Source organism: Solanum verrucosum, unplaced genomic scaffold (genome assembly GCF_900185275.1).
Source record: "Solanum verrucosum unplaced genomic scaffold, falcon-dt-bn FXZP01000176.1, whole genome shotgun sequence".
Taxonomy (NCBI): Eukaryota; Viridiplantae; Streptophyta; class Magnoliopsida; order Solanales; family Solanaceae; genus Solanum; species Solanum verrucosum.
The window spans coordinates 2,609,529-2,623,074 of record NW_026020412.1 but is presented as its reverse complement, the minus strand read 5'-3'; positions in this window follow the sequence as shown (position 1 = coordinate 2,623,074).

Here is a 13,546-nt window from a genome sequence, read left to right as displayed (position 1 = left end):
TATTGTTTTCTTGATAGTTATTCAGGGTTTAATCAGATCATCATTGCACCAAAAGATTAGGAGAAGACTACATTCACTTGCCCATATGGCACATATGCGTTCAAGCGCATGCCATTCGGCTTGTGCAATGCCCCAGCCATATTTCAGAGATGTATGATGGCAATATTTCATGATATGGTGGAGGATTTTGTTGAAGTGTTCATGGACGACTTCTCCATGTTTGGTGAGTCTTTTGAACTTTGCTTGACTAATCTTGACAGAGTTCTTGCCAGGTGTGAAGAAACAAGTCTAGTGCTAAACTGGGAGAAGTGTCACTTCCTAGTTCGAGAAGGCATTATATTGGGGGCACAAAATCTCCAAAAGTGGGCTGGAAGTTGACAAGTCTAAAGTGGAAGTTATTGAGAAGTTGTCACCTCCCATCACAGTAAAGGGAGTTAGAAGCTTCCTGGGACATACTGAGTTCTACAGGAGGTTCATCAAGGACTTCTCTAAGACTGCAAGACCTATGTGCAACCTGTTAGAGAAAGAGATGAAGTTTGTGTTTGATGAAAAGTGTTTGCAGGCATTTGAGCTGCTGAAAAAGAAGTTGATTGAAGCTCTTATTCTGAATGCTCCAAATTGGGAGCTTCTTTTTGAGCTCATGTATGATGCCAGTGGCATAGTTTTTGGGGCAGTACTTAGACAGAGAAAAGAAAAGATGTTCCATTCCATCTACTATGCGAGCAAGACACTTGATGCAGCTCAGTAGAATTACACTGTGACTGAAAAAAAGATGCTGGCATTAGTGTTCGTATTTGATAAGTTTAGATCATACTTGGTGGGAACCAAAGTTATAGTCTACATTGATCACGCTACAATCTGATACTTGTTTAACAAGAAGGATGCCAAGCCGAGGTTGATTAGGTGGATTCTGCTACTACAAGAGTTTGATCTTGAGATAAGGGATAGGAAGGGAACTAAGAACCAGATAGCTGATCATTTGTCCAGACTGGAGGATTCAATTCATGTGAAGAATGAGGGGCGGATTCGTGAAGAGTTTCCTGATGAGCAATTGCTTGCTTTGGACATTGCTCAAGTGCCTTGGTATGTTGATATTGTGAATCTTCTAGTGCGTGGTTTATTTCCACCTAGGGCCTCAACACATCAAAAGCAGAGGCAGAAGTATGATGCACGCTTCTATATATGGGATGAGACCTTCTTATTCAAGCAGGGACCTGACCAGATGATGAGAAGGTGTATAGCTGAGCAGAAGGCGACACAAATGTTGGAAAGTTGTCAATCTTCACCATATGGTGGACACCATGAAGGTGAACGAACTCCGCATAAGGTATTCCAATCTGGTTTCTTTTGGCCTAATCTGTTTAAAGATATTGCTTTGTTTGTGAAAGGTTGTGATCAATGTCAGAGGATGGGCCCCATTTCGAAGAGGCATGAGATGCCATTAAGCAATATACTGGAGGTTGAGATCTTTGATGTCTGGGGGATAGACTTTATGGGACCATTCACATCGTCCCGTGGTAATCAATACATCTTAGTCGCAGTGGACTACGAGTCTAAGTGGGTGGAGGCAGTTGCGCTACCATCCAATGATGCAAAAGTGGTTGTGAAGTTCATCCGGAAACACATCTTCACCAAGTTCGAAACTCCAAGGGCTATGATCAGTGATGGAGGTACGCATTTTGTTAATAATTCAGTGCATAATTTGTTAGCCAAATATGGAGTGAGACACAAGGTGGCTACAATATACCACCCCCAAACTAGTGGGCAAGTGGAAGTGTTGAATATGAAGGTCAAGCAGATCCTCCAAAAGACTGTAAATGTACAAAGAAAAGATTGGGCTGACAAGTTAGATGATGCTTTGTGGGAGTACCAAACTGCATAATAGACACCGATAAGGACTTCTCTTTATCGAATAGTGTTTGGAAAAGCTTGTCACCTACCAGCTGAGTTGGAGCATAAGGCATATTGGGCGATCAAGAAGCTAAATCTGGATGCTGAGTTAGCCGGTAGGAAGAGAATAACACAGCTGCACGAGTTGGAAGAATTTAGGCTCCACACCTATGAAAATGCTAAGTTGTATAAAGAGAAGACCAAGAGGTGGCATGACAAGCATACTGTGTCGCGCACCTTTGAGCCTAGTCAACTAGTGTTGGTATTCAATTCAAGGTTGAAGTTGTTCCCCGGAAAGCTTCGATCTAAGTGGAGTGGTCCTTTTGAAGTGGTGCGGATGACCCAACATGCAATTGTGGAGTTAAGAAACAAGGATAAGAGATGTACTTTCCTTGTGAAAGGTCAAACGGTCAAGCAGTATTTCGGAAGTGATATGGATCGTGAGCTTGAAGCGTTCACATTGAATGACGAATGAGTCATGAGATGAGTCGTGTCGCGACGTTAAATGAGGCGTTACACGGGAGACAACCTGTGAACCATTGTAATAGTTAGGATTTATTTGTTTTTATTTGGTTATTTTATTTCTTAGGAATTAGTAAAATAAAAAAATGATAATATATTAAGAAAAATACAAAAATATGCGTCGTGCCACGACCAAAACTAAGGCGCTGGATGGGAGGCAACCCATCATGTTTTTTTACTAATGGGTATTGAGCTGAAAATGTGCAGGAAAAAGAAGTTTCGCCTAAGGCAACTCCGTGCAGGGACCACGTCGCGAAGGTGAGGCAACATTTTGCCTCGCTAGGTCCAATGCAGAGAGGTCTGTAATGGGACCGCGTCGCGGAGGGGGCCTCAAATTTTGGTTTCGACAGTACCTACTGTTCACGTCAAGAAAAAAGGCTACTTTGTGCTAGCCGCGCATAGCGGAGCAAGGGTTAACTATTGGCCTCTCCTGGAATTAAATTTCCAGTGGACTCCGTGTCTGCCCTGTGTCGCTCCCCCAGGTAAGTAAATTTTAACTTTCATTAATTAAAATACCCTGACCCATACCCCTTATAACCCCTAAGTCTTCACTAAATCCCTAATTATGTCCCTTAAATCACGATTTCTTCCCCCATTCTCCCATTCGTTCAATTTTCCAACCTTCATCCGTAAAGCGGAGTCGAGGCAACCTTCTTCCCTGTCCATTTTCCCCGATCTCATAACTGTGTTCTGAGTTTTTCTTGCGTGATGTTTCTATTATTGCTCTAGATATCTGTTGTTTTAGGAAGTTGGGGTGGGAAATTGTTTGAAGTTGATGGGTTGTGGTGTGAGGGCAGTTTTTCATGTGTCTTTAGGTGATTTCGAATTCTTGAGTAGTTATCACTTAAGGTTTTTTTGGGGTTGCCTGTCTGGAACTAGTTAGAGGAGTAGGTGAATTGGGGAATGTATAAGCATGTTGTCTAATGGAACTGTTTTATGCTTAGGTTGGGATTGGTTGTTTCTTGGCATGTTGGTGATTTCGAAGTCTTGAGTAGAATTACCTAATTGTTATGTACCTATGGACTTGAAGGATTTGTGAGAGTTGGAATTGCTTTTTCATGCTCTTACTTGAATTTTGTGCTAGTATGATGGTTGGTTAATTGTGTCTGTAAGTCATAACTGGGTAGTGTCGGCTAAGGGTCTATAGTGTCGAATTCTTGAGTAGTATTATGTTGGTGTTGAATATGTGAATGGTAAGTGTGTTTTGACGGTATTGGCTGGGCGATATTGTGCATTCATGGGTCTAGATTATTTGTCTGAAGTCTTGAGTAACACTATTTAATTGTTGCGTGGTTATAACTGATATTGTAATGCCCATTCGGTTTGATGAACGTGATGATTACTTAAGTATGTTGTTGGTCATTTTTGGGAAGTTTGAGTACCTAAGATGGCACTGCATTGAGATAAGTGTGGGGTGGTGTGCGCACACCACCCATATTTTTCTCATTATTCTATAGTCATTGGGCCTGCACTTTGTCTATGTTTGCAAGTCATCATGTCAAGTTCACAACGACCCGGCAAGGAAGTGGCCACGTCAAGCCAGAAGAAACGCACCCGAAGTGGGAATGTCCCACTTGCACCTCCAGTCCCCAAGGGCCAAACTAGGCGAACCAAAGAAGGGAAGGCTTGGTATAAAAAGCACACCGAGGCCACTTACTTCTCTGATGTTTGTATTGATAGGGATAGACTGTCGCATGAGTTCCCCCAGATCCTGAGGCGAATTAGAGAGCTTGGCATGAAATTCATCTTTGCTGACCCAAAAGAGTGCAACTTGCACATGGTCCGGGAGTTTTACACCAATTGGGAGCCCGAGCCACGGTCCCACTATATGATAGTGCGTGGTAGGAATGTACCCATCACTCCTACAGGTATAAATGACATACTGGGTACACCACAGGACACAGACCCACTTGTGCTGACAGGGTTGATCATACGCCCTCCATACCAATCCATCCGACACACTCTGTGTAGCCCACGGTCCATGGCTCAATGGACTAAGCATAGTGGGAAGAGATATCATCAATCTTTTCCCTACGCCCACATGCTTCGGGAGACAAGTGTTTGGCTAAAGGTGGTTATGAACTGTCTAATACCGGGCCTACATTACACTGATATCACTCGTGATCGGGTGTGCCGGGTATATGCATTGATGACAGGCATGGAGCTGAACATTGGAGCCATTATGAAATCTTCTATGCGGAAGTCCCGGGTTCACAAAGGGCACAAGTATGCTTTTGATGGTCTGATTACCAAACTGTGTCGTGCTGCAGGTGTCCCTGAGAAGAATGTAGACTACATGGCCCCCCTATATCTAGCACCGGTAGACATTACTCGGACCAAGGGGCCTGACACTGAGTTTGGCCCGACTCTCACCACGGCTGAACGCCATAGGAGAGATGAGCTTATCATGGCGAGGATGTACGGCCTAGAGATGTTAAGACACCAAAATGACTGCCATGCTTCTACTGATATGCAGCTGGGCGAGGTCGAGAGACGCTACCCTCTGAATGACCATGCCAGGGCACTACTTGGCATTGGTCCTAAGTTTCGGGAGCCGATCGAGAATAATATTCCGATTGATGAGGAGAATATGCGTACTGGCTTAGATGTGGGTTCTGACTCTGAGGAGGAGATAGACCCCGCACAGTCGGATAATGAGGTCGACGGGGGAGATGTGATGGAAGACTGATCAGGGAGTGTTTTCACCTTACCTTGTGAACTATTCTGATATTTTTTTGGAAAAGCACTAGGGACAGTGCTATTGTATAAGTGTGGGGTGAGGGTGACAAACATATTTGATCTGTACATATATTTCTATTGTTGAACATTGTTTGAGTCTGTTTTGTCTTTGGTTTATTTTATTTTGGGTTCCTTGGAGGTTGTTTTCGGTTCTTTAGCCAAGGATAGTCCCTTTAAACCGTACAAAATATAAAAAAAATAATTATTTATAGAATTGAGTATGTAGTCATAGTTGAGTCAAGTTGCCCAATGATAGATGGATGACGACCGTCTTAAGGGCAATTTCGTCACTGAGTCTTAGGTTTGGTTGTGCTGAAGCTGAAATTCTGAAAGGAATATGTATGAAAAGCATGGTTGAAATTGATGTATAAATGCAGTTGAATTCTTGTACATGATTTGAATGTGCAACTTAAGCTTAATCTGAACCTTATGCATGATATGATTGTGTGTTGTGACTGATCTCTTTACTATTTATCTTTAAACGTAGAATATCCCGACTTCGCTAGCCAGAACGAAATGGATATATGAGCGATCGATTACGAGAGCTCGATCGATCAGACCGGGAAGAAGAGAAAGAAGGTCAATCTCCGAAAATTAGCTCGCACCTATCTTTGATGAAAGAAGCAGCAATTTTAGGTAGAAAGAACAGCCAGTGTCAGAGAGATGACTTCTGAGTATAACGTGTGCCATGAGCGGTGAGTTTTGGATGATATCCATGAATGCATCTGAGTCTAGAACTTACCCAGGTTGTTATTGAAGCGAAATACAAGTGTTATTATGCTTAAAAGATGATAACAGACTTTCTATGAATTGCCTTGAATTGTTGCCTGTTCAGAAAGAATATCCCTAGTATAGCCCAATTAAGCCTTATTAGCCTTGATTTTGTTCTAACCCACATAATGAAGCTGAATCCCTTTTTATTGATACCGTTAGCTTTGATCCCAAATACTTAATGCACTGTATTAGGAGGAAAAGTTAAAATAGCGGAAAGAGTAAATAGGGTGGAATTGTGTAGTTAGTTGGGGAAGAGTGAAAAGAAGAGGGAATTGTATACCTCATGAGAATGAATCTGAGATTGGCCCTGGTCCTTTGGACATTGTGCACTTTGACTGTAACACCTCGAAAACTAGACCTAGAAAAAAATTTCAGAAATATACCTGAAGCAGTGAACTACGGCAGGGTTCACGGACCGTGATAGGGTCCACGGTCTGTAAACCTGCCCGTGGTCTTGACTTGGAAGTCACCAGGCCCAGACATCAGACCACGAGCACCTTCACGGTCCGTGGTCTTGATGATGGGCCGTGGTGGCACACGTAGAATCGAGACAGTGAACCTCCTTAGCCAACCCCTTAGACCGCCACGCCTAAGTGAGGACCATGAGAACCTTCACGGTCCGTAGTCCTTCACACAGCCCGTGGGAAGGGGTCCGTAGAGCCTTACCAGTAAGCCCCCTAGCCAGTCCCTCCAGACCACAGCCTAAGTGGAGACCACAGACACTTTCACGGTTCGTGGTCCTTCACATGGGCCGTGGTAGGGCTCGTGGACTCAGACCCTCAGCTAGTAGTCACCAAGTCCAGACCACGACCAACTTCACGGTCTGTGGTCCCTTTCACGGTTCGTGAAGGTGGCCATGGTCAAACCGTCTGCAGTTTAAGTCAGGGTTATTTCGGTATTTTCATTATTCGTTGGACACCTAAACTACGTCGTTTTAATCCTAAATTTTGTGGTTTTAGTCAGTTTAAGCCTAGAAACATAACTAGAATTTACCTTAGTCAAAATCATTAATCAAAACTTAGAAAATTAGAAGTGTAAGAAGAGAAAGAGGCAACCAACCCTAGTTCAAGAACGCAACAAGTTTCCTCCGGTTCCTGCCTTGAAATCGAAGGATTTCTCCGTGGAATTCGTCACCATGTATGTGGGATTTCACTAGTGGGTTCTTTTCGCCCATTAGGTCCCTAGTTTTCAGTTAGTTTCTTGATTCCCTTATTATGACTAGACTTAGGGTTTCTTGGAAGTTAGAATTATTGGGTTCTTAGCTGTTGGATTGATCCAAATCAGATCAGTACGTTTATATTTAGTTTAATGCATGAATTCCAGAACCCTAGCTATGTATTTCTTTAGTTCTTGAATTACACATGCTAGGTCAAATATTTCAGTTATTCAGTTATACATGCCTCAGTTATTAATGCATCAATATCAGTTTAATTGTTGCATTCTCAGTTTGCATGTTCAGTTCGAGCTATCCAATAACTTACATAAATTCAGTCATAATGTGTTAATTATTTAATCCATTGGGAGTAGCATAATACCGAGTTGGACTAGAGTTTAGCGTACCCAAATAGTCCCAGAACTACTAGCCACATAGGTTGTAAGTCCCCTCTGTGGGCATCATTTCAGTGATCACGCCAGCATGCCTCTATACCTCTGTGTAGGTAAGCTTAAGAGGAGAAACGAGCACGAAAATGGAGAATGGGGAATACAGAAGATTAAAGGCAAAAAGAAGCATGGAAGAAAGAGAAAGAAAAGATGATCAAGGCACTGTCGTATCCTCTCCACGTCGCGGAGAAAGGGTCTTAAATTAACTCGCGAGAATCAATAGTAGGCAGAGCCCACCGTGTACTCTCCGCGACGCGGAGAAGGGTTGTTATTTTATTTGTGAAAGTTGAGTTAGAGGCAGATCACTTCGTGGAGTGTCCGCGTCGCGGAGAAGGCTATTGTACCTGGAATCAAATCTTTAAAACCTCTCCATGTCGCGCCCTTTGCTCCAGTTTTTGGCCGTTTCAACTTTTAGTATAAATAGGTCATTATTTTATTTTATTAATTATTCTTTTTTTGGGTTTGAAAGAACGACAACTTAGGAGAACGTTTTCACCATTTTTAGGGTTCTTTCCTAAACTCTTTTCCTTTCGATCTTTGTATGTTATTTGAACATTGTTTGATTGATTCTTGGATTATGAGTAGCTAAATACCTTGGTTCTAGGGTCGTGGCTACAGGATGATTGTAATCTATTGATTTTGTTATTGGGTTAATGTCAATTATCATATAAATCTTTCTTATGTTCTTGCTTTCCATATTTCGTGACTAATCACCATTGAAATAAATATATTGTCCAAATTTAACTCGGGAGAGGAATAAGAGGATAGAACGTGGGACATAAGGAGCATGATTAATTCTAAATAACTAGGGTTAATTTGTATCTAGGATAGGGATATACCTAGAAACCATACTTGGATCACCATACTGGAAGAAATCGTAATGCTCGGTACTTAATCCATCATATGCCCGCTCAACGATGTAGTTAAGGTATTATTTATCGTAGGCGATTAGAGGTCGGGAGATCATGATCATACATTTAACCCTGTGCTTCATTGATTCAATAGTTGATAATTACCCATATAAATGATTTTGATTGCATGATTCCTGATAAAAGTTGCAGCCCTAAACTTTACCCAATCACTGTTTTTAAACCCTTGAAATTGAATCGCTTTTGTTACATTTTGTTATAATCTTAGAAGTAGAAATTAAATCACTTTGCAAATCTGGAATACCCTTGTGTTTAGCTGAAAGTTAGAGAAGTTAAGTAATTCCAAGCGTAAGTCCCTGTGGGTACGATACCTGGCTCTTAAAAAGAGCCACTTTAATACTTGAACGACCACGTGCACTTGCATGTGCGATTTGGACGCAACAAACATCCCAGAAACTAGTAGGCAAAACTAAACCGTGATGTTAGGGTTAGAGTCGTAAATTTAGCTTCCCATACTTAAAATGAAAGGTTGAAGGTTAGGACATCAAGGTACAACTCCTCAAGGACCAACCAAGGGTCCTTAAAGAGGACCCAAAATCTGCCCCAAAATAGTCCATTCACAACAGGGACCCACGCCCCTTGGGTGAGGGGTCGTAGGTCAGGGTCACAAAAGATGAGTTGAATACCACCACCCACGGAAGAACAGCATGCCCCGTGGTCCACTCACGACCCATGGTCGTGGTCTCGTGGGTGAGGCAGTGACTATGTTTTAAACGGTTAAGTGGGGGCATTATGGAACTTTTCAGAATTAATTAGGGGTTAAGTGGTGTCATTTTAACCTTACTTATACCACCTATATAAAGACTTTATACCCTTAATTTAGTGATTTCAAATCATTATTTCAACTCACCAAAAGAAACCCAATTCTCTTCGAGAAATCCTTTTTCTAGAAAGAAAAAGAAGCGCTCAAGCTAGGTCAAGTCTTCAATCTTCCAAGCTTTGTGAGGGATTTGTATCCAAGGTATGATAGCTTATTCATCCATAGATTCTTCCATCTATGGATCCCCTTATAATTCCCCCAATTGTGAAGATGAACCCCAATTCTAGTTAGGGTTTCTTCCTATATTGTGGGTATTGTGGTATGTTGATCCAATTGAGTGGATATTGATTGTTTATGATTGAATTAGTAGTGAATCATGTTATTATGATGAAATTACATGTTTTCCATGTCTAACCCTAATCTAATTGATGAAATTGAAGTAAGTGGTTTTATGCCTTCAAAGGGAAAATTGAGGATTTAGAGATAATCTTCTAAGATTGATGATAGGTATTGGAGAATGATTGAGATTAGATCTTATAGATATGAATTGAATGAAGTTAAAGTATACATGATGATCTATGACTAGTATTGATTGAGATTGGGGCTATATGATGAATTATGACTAGAATTGCTTGAGAGTAAAGCATGTATGAGGAATTATGAGTAGACTTGTCTTAAGAACTAGGCATGTATGATGTTTATGAGATTTAATACTTTGAGGGCAAAGCATGAATGATGACTAATGACTACTAGGGCTTTTAGTAAGGCTTGTAAGATGAACTTTGTATGTTAAGGCTTTGAGAGTAAAGCTAAGATGCATGTTGATTTGAATATGGTATTATTGTGGAAGGACTTTACCCACATGACCTAGATTATGAGTGTATGAGATTATGCATGTTCTTATGGAATCTATGTAAATGTTATGAGTACACTTTGAGGGTGAAGTGTTAATGAGTAGGTTGTTGTTGTGGGCTGATTGAAAGGTTATTCTCATGAACTCATAATGAACTTAATGTGAAAGGTTTTCTCACATAATGAAGGTTCTAAGGTTGAAAGACTTTTCTCACCTAATTGAATCTAAGAGTAAAAGTGATCATGGATGGTGATAGTTGCTCATGCATGGTCTAAAGAGTTATTCTAATGAATTAACGTGGGTTGAATGTCAAGGACATCTCTCCATGAGATATGAGTTAAAGTAAAGACTTAATAAGCTATCTTGTGGGATTTATGCCTAGCACCGAGTGGATATTGAAATGAGATGGAAGCTTTTACCTAGTTGAGTCCGGCTTCCAACATGGGAACTCTCACCAAGTAGAGTCAGGGTTTATCCATGTATATCTTATGAGATGGAGTCCCTCACCAATTGGAGTCCGGGTTTCCTAGTAGAAATCTTTGTATCCCATAACTACGTGCCCCATAGGAAAGTTAGCTAGTGGATCCAACTAAGCTAACAAACCGGTTCTACCTTAGGCAAGTAGACCAACCCTTGACGGTGTGGGTAACATCGAAAGGGATCATGTGATAGCTCACATGATTTCATGTCGGTCAAGGCTATATCCCAACTAGAACAAGATTAATTATGAACTAAGACATGTTTGAATAAGCATCTCCTAGAGTTCAAACCTAATGAACTAAGACATGCTTGAAGAAGCCTCTCATAGAGTTTGAAATTAATAATGAACTAAGACATGCTTGAGAAATCATCTCCAAGTGTTCAAAAATAATGAACTAAGACATGCTTGAGAAAACATCTCCAAGTGTTCAAATATAATGAACTAAAGATATGCTTAAGGAAGTATCTCCTAGTTTTCAAGGGTAATAAGATAAATGATTAACTAAAATATGCTTAAAGAAGTATCTCGTAGTGCTAAGAGTCTTTAAAGATGATGTTGGCTTGCATCAAAAGTGATGAATATGAATGAGGTCCTAAAGTGACTTGCTTAGCATGGGTGGAATTATAGGGTCTTATCCATGCATTGTACAAGTTTGCCTTGAGGTGACTTATGAAGTGTTTCTCTTATATGTTGTATGCTTATCTTGGATTGTTGCTATAGTCCTTGATATGTTTGACTAAAGATGAATGTTCCCTTGTCTATGAAAAATAGGCTAAGGATGAGATCCAAAAATGGTAAGTATGATTATGATGACCTAAAAGTGATACTTAGTATGGGTGAGATTATGGGGTCTTATCCATGCAGTGCACAAGTATGACTTGAGGTTACTTGAGAAATAATTATTTCATGTTATGAAGCTAAAAGTAATGGCTTTGCTTATGAATATGATGTATCTTCTATGTTTATGGATTCTGCCTTATGTTGACTGATGCTTATATTATGTCTATATTGGAGATCATGCTTATGTCTTATGTTGACTAACACTTATGTTATGCTCTTATGATGTTATGCTAGCAATCATATTTAGTACATTTTGTACTAACGGATACTCTTGCCTACATTCTTATCAAATATAGGATCCGACGATCTTGAGTTCCATTATTATGGCTAGGTTCTTAGTAGAAGCAAGGAGTTGAAGACTTGGTGAGTCCTCATAGCATCAAGGATTTGCCCACCTTTCTTTTATGTATTTTATTTTCATGTTAGAACTATTGTATGGGTTGTGTCCCAAGAGTTATTCAAAGTTTTTTAGATGGTTTGAGACAATGTTAAAGACTTCCGCTTTGCTTTTATAAAGACTTCGATTGTATGGGAAAAGTTTTAAAATTTCCGCACTTTTCTATTATCTTATGTTATGATATGTTAAGTGGCTTACATTGAGTCCTTCGAAGTTCTTTGTGTCATGTTACATCTAGGGTGTACCCCTGGGTCGTGACAGTTTTGAACTTTTTAGCATGTGTTTCTAAATTGCTCCTTGCAAATTACAATTGTTTTATGTGATTTTATGCATGGCTATCATACTTGGTACTTTATTGTACTAACGCATACTCTTACCTACATTTCTCCAAATGTAAGGTCTGACATTCAGGGTTCTCACTTTCGTGGCTAGAGGTTATTGGAGAGATTTCAAGTTTGGTGAGTCCTCATGCTTCAAGAACTGGAATTTTATAGCTTTGAGTCATTTCTTATTTTCAGACTTAGTACGTGACGTCAGGGTTACGTCCCGATCACTCTTGATGTATTAGATGGCAGATGAGACTTTGTTGACTTCCGCTTTACTTCGATAAAACTCTTAAACTTGAAATGTTTTCTCTTTATCTCCTATATTCTATTTTCTTGTATGATGAATGTTAAGTGTCTTGTATGAGGCCTCTCGGGGTCCTATACACCATGTTACGCTTAGGGGGTATCCTATTGGCTACTGTGATTGTGGTTCAAGGCGCACAACCGCAAAGAAGAACCTGGGGATGCACCAGTTGATGAGATCGTTGGTTTTTCCCTAACATAAAATCCTTGATGGGGTGCTCGGTAGTGGCGGATTTAGGATTTTAAGGTCGTGGGTGCTCTCTTAGCTACAATAGTGATGACAAAATTCTCTATGGGACTTCAAAATATAAAATGTAAACAGAAGAAGAAGTCAAAGACATACATACATATATATATATATATATATATACACACACGGAATATTTTTGCCGTTTACCTAGCTCCTGCCTCGCTTAGCTACCAATCAAAAAAATGTAAGTGCATAAATTTAACACTTATTATTAAAAAAAATATATATATATATATATTTGAACATGATAGCAAAAACAACCCATAAGAAAAACTACAATAAGTACTATTTTAAATAAAGGAAAGTTTATTTTGTATAAACTCTATTTTAGAGAAAATAGCAAAACACGGCTAGTGAAAGAGAAAAAATACAATCAACCTAGGGAGTAAGTAGAAACAAAAAAAGAAAATCTAAGTGAATAGAATACTCCCTTTATCCTATATTAGATGGACATTTTCTCTTTTACATGGTAATTAAGAAAACATTAATAAATTGATCAATTTTACTATTTTGCCCTTTGTTCCTATTAATTAGTTGTCTCTTGAAAAAAGAAACATTAGATCTTCAATATTTGTTTAAGCTTTCAAAGGTCATATCAATTGTAGGGGTAAAATAGAAAAACAATAAATAATTTTATCCTTTTAAAAAGTGATCAAGTAATATGGGATAAATATTTTAAGTAAAATGTTCATCTGATATGGGACAGAGGGAGTAATAAATAAGGAGAGACGAATTATTTTTTAAAATTAAAAAAATATGTTGATTGGAAATCGAACCCAAACACAAAAATAATAAATAAAAAGGAGAGAAGAGTTGGTTTTTAAAATTTTAAAAACGTGTTAGGAATCAAACCCAGACGGGCGCAAGCGCAAAGCTCACT